Source organism: Fragaria vesca, linkage group LG5 (assembly GCF_000184155.1).
Source record: "Fragaria vesca subsp. vesca linkage group LG5, FraVesHawaii_1.0, whole genome shotgun sequence".
Lineage (NCBI taxonomy): Eukaryota > Viridiplantae > Streptophyta > Magnoliopsida > Rosales > Rosaceae > Fragaria > Fragaria vesca.
The window spans coordinates 7,816,709-7,820,228 of NC_020495.1; the positions used below are offsets into that span (position 1 = coordinate 7,816,709).

The 3,520-nt window shown below is 36.6% G+C and overlaps 1 pseudogene; it reads right to left on the reverse strand.

Moving 5' to 3' along the window:
• LOC101302170 overlaps window positions 1–3,520 on the reverse strand; it is a 23,946-nt pseudogene that overhangs the window by 17,710 nt on the left and 2,716 nt on the right.

Consider the following 3,520-nt stretch of genomic DNA (forward strand, 5'->3'; position numbering starts at 1 on the left):
GAAGAGAGAGTGGCGAACCAAGGCAAGATTGTCAGTGGGCACCCCAAGAACAGGTGTTGGCTCACCCATCAGTTGCTTGTTTTCTGACTCATTGTGGTTGGAACTCGATTATGGATGGCTTAAGCATGGGCGTCCCCTTCCTCTGTTGGCCATACTTTGCCGATCAGTTTTACAACCGGAGTTGCATCTGTAATGGCTATAAAGTTGGTCTGGCCTTGAGCCCAGATGAGTATGGAATTGTTACTAGGCATGAAATCAGAAGGAAACTGGACAGTTTGGTTGCCGATGATGGTATACGAGCCAATGCATTAAAGCTGAAGGAAATGGCTCTTCAGAGTATTAGTGAAGGAGGATCTTCTGCAAGGAATTTGGACAACTTCATTTCGCAGATGAAGCAATGAATGAGGTATCAAGATCATGATCACCTGTTTATAAATAATCAAACCCCATAAGTTAGTGCTCGGTTCTGGCTATTTTTTTTTCTAATCAGTAAATTGTGTACCCAATTAGGGGATATTTCTCTTTCTATCAATCCAAGTATCCAACACATCCTCATTATTTTCACATCTACATAACCAACCTCTCCTACATTGTTGATTCTACAACAGCACAAGCAATGAATCATCAGCACCAAATGTATGCTACTGAAGCAATTCCCAGATCATACAACAAAAATACATAAGAAAAAGAATTTCATTTCTCTATCGATAAGAGTTTATTGTAACAATACACCTACAAACTTCATGGGAAAAACAATATACCCTTATTTGTGGTATATTGTTTTTCCGATGAATGAAAAAGAATAACAAACACTTGCAACCTTATTCAAATGAATGAGATACCTAGCTATTGGCTGCCAAAGAATTGTAAAGAATAATAAGTAAATAATCAATCCTCGATCAAAAACCAGTGTAATCCATAACTCTCTGTAATTTTCCCAGCACCACCCACTCTCTTCTTATCTGTAAATGGTACTCGACCATTTTCCAGTGAGTTCTCTTTGGTTTTTTGGAGTGACAACTTCCGGAGAAGTAAGTGAGGAAGATCTTGGTGGCAAAGACATTTCCATCTTTACTGTAGATCGGGTTTTCTGATCCGCTTGGTTTCCAAAACCCTAGCCCGTTTCCGACTTCTCGAACATTTCTTCTTCTCTGGGCATGGCTGCGGCAGCTGCCACTGTAATTTTCATCGTCTTCATGGATAAAGAAGAACCACTCCCTCTCCCCATTAGAGAACGTCACTGCATTGTTGAAGTAAAATACTGGTCAGCCAAATATGTTACTCGAACTGAAGCATGCGTATAGAATATATCCATGCGCATATAGATTAAGCATATAGAATATATGCATGCGAAACGATGCGACTACGTATATGTAAACCTATCTAGATTGCTAACGTACACTGAGAAATCAGTTCTGTTAAGGGGAAAAAAAACTAAATAACTATGTTTGGGAAGCTTATGTCTAAAGAATTTGAGATATATATTGAATCTAGCATGTCACTCGAAAAATTTGTTGTTTCAAAGATTTTGAGGTTAGGCTCGCAAAGTGAAAATAGGTTAGAAGAATGTTCAATTAATGATTCAATATATTCCCAAACATAAAACACAAATCCATCTCTCTTGTGTTGTATTTCATCGATTTCTTAGGTAAAGAATGTCATATTAGGTAAAGTGTTCATATAGCCTATAGGTCAAGGGACTCGATCTGCATTCCAAAACCCTAGCCTACTCCATTTCCGGTCTAATATATGAGAGATCCTATATATATCATTTGTCATGATATATATCATTTGTCATGATCTTAAATGGAGGCTTCTGTACGTGCTTCACTAAAACTATTAATCACATAATATTTCACCATCTTCTGCCTTCTTATTACCTGAAACAAAAACATCATATTCTATAACTCATGGATGTCGGTGAATATATAGATTCCTCAACTTACATAAGCTAGCAGCATGCAATACATCATGCATTGAGATTCATGAAACGAAAAGGGGAAAGGGAGAAGGTAACCAGCTATAGTATACCTAGATTCTTCGGATGGTTGCTGTAAAACCGAGTCGCATCGATCTCCTGAATCGCATCAGCAACTGGTACAGCTCTAAAACAAGCTTTGTTCATGAGATAGTATCTGACGAGCTCTTCATCTGTTGGCATAAACCTAAACCCAACTGGAAGCAGCAAATCAGAACTCATCACCACTTCTCCTTCTCCTTTCTGGGCTTCCATACTATATATTCCCTGCTAAGACTTGGAAATGAGATTGATCCAAGGAAATGGGAGCTCTCATATATATAGACGACAGTGGCGTGCGTGTATATTTGACGTGGAAAATGAATCCTAGTAGGACTTTGATATATAAAGACAACACAAAAAGGTCTCTGTTTGTTGATCACTACGATTCTCACTGTGTTGTATAGCTGGAAGCTGGGGAGATTAGAGTGGCGTTTACTGTTTGGGTTTGACTCTATATTTTTGACAATCCCGTTCTAACTGTCAGTAGATTAAGGCTCGTTAAAATCCAACGGCTGAGATATAACCAGTCGACTTGAATTTACCGGTTGAATTTGAATGACTGTGTGATCTGGGGACTGATATATTTGGAAGGGAATAGGAATCATCGAATGAGCTAGGAAGAGACCTAGTCATGGATCATTATCCCGAGCTATATCTGTGTATGTTGATCAAACCAAGAAACAAACATGAGAAATTTACGTGTCCGAACGTAAATGTCAAACGTGGGCAAATATATTTCTACCTGGTAAAAATGTAAGGAGTTTGTGCCTTGCGGGAGAAGTGGTGTTAATTATCTGGATAAGGTTGATTATTTGTTACAGGAACATCGGAGAAGGAAGAGAGATCTCATGCCAGAGAAATTGGAATGCAGCACGTGTGTTTTGTTTGGTTTTCATGTTGTTTTTACGTATTCTAATTTCTTTTTCTTTTTTTTTTTTTTTTGAGAAGATCATCATTCTAATCGATTAACCTAGCTACAAACTTGCATCCATTTAACATCTCAGAATTTTGAATTTCTATTTTTAAAAGAAAAATATTTTTCGAGCTATTTTTATTTCGATTTTTATTATTCTTTCAATTATTAGTAGCTTTCGAATTTTTTTAAAATTTTTTAGTTTGTCGAGTTTTGTATGTCTTTCGAACCCATAAGATTAACCTAAACGTCGTTACGAGTTCGTAGGATTTTACGGAAGCGTTTTTGAATATCGGAGCTATTTAATTTTAATGATTTTTAGAAGTTGATATTATCCAAAAATTTAATTAAAAATAGAAAATATAGAGAGTTGATCTGAATCATTGGATTTTATAAACCGTAAGATCTCAGCCGTCAGTTTGAAACTATATAAAGGGAAAATGCCCAAATACTCAAAAACAGAGTTCATAAATCCTAATCCAATGAAAATCTTTTCTCATAACCAATTTCAATGATTCTTAATAAAATATCGACTTTACCCTCTTCTCATCTTATCTCTCTGATCTAAAACTCTCTCTCTCTCTCTC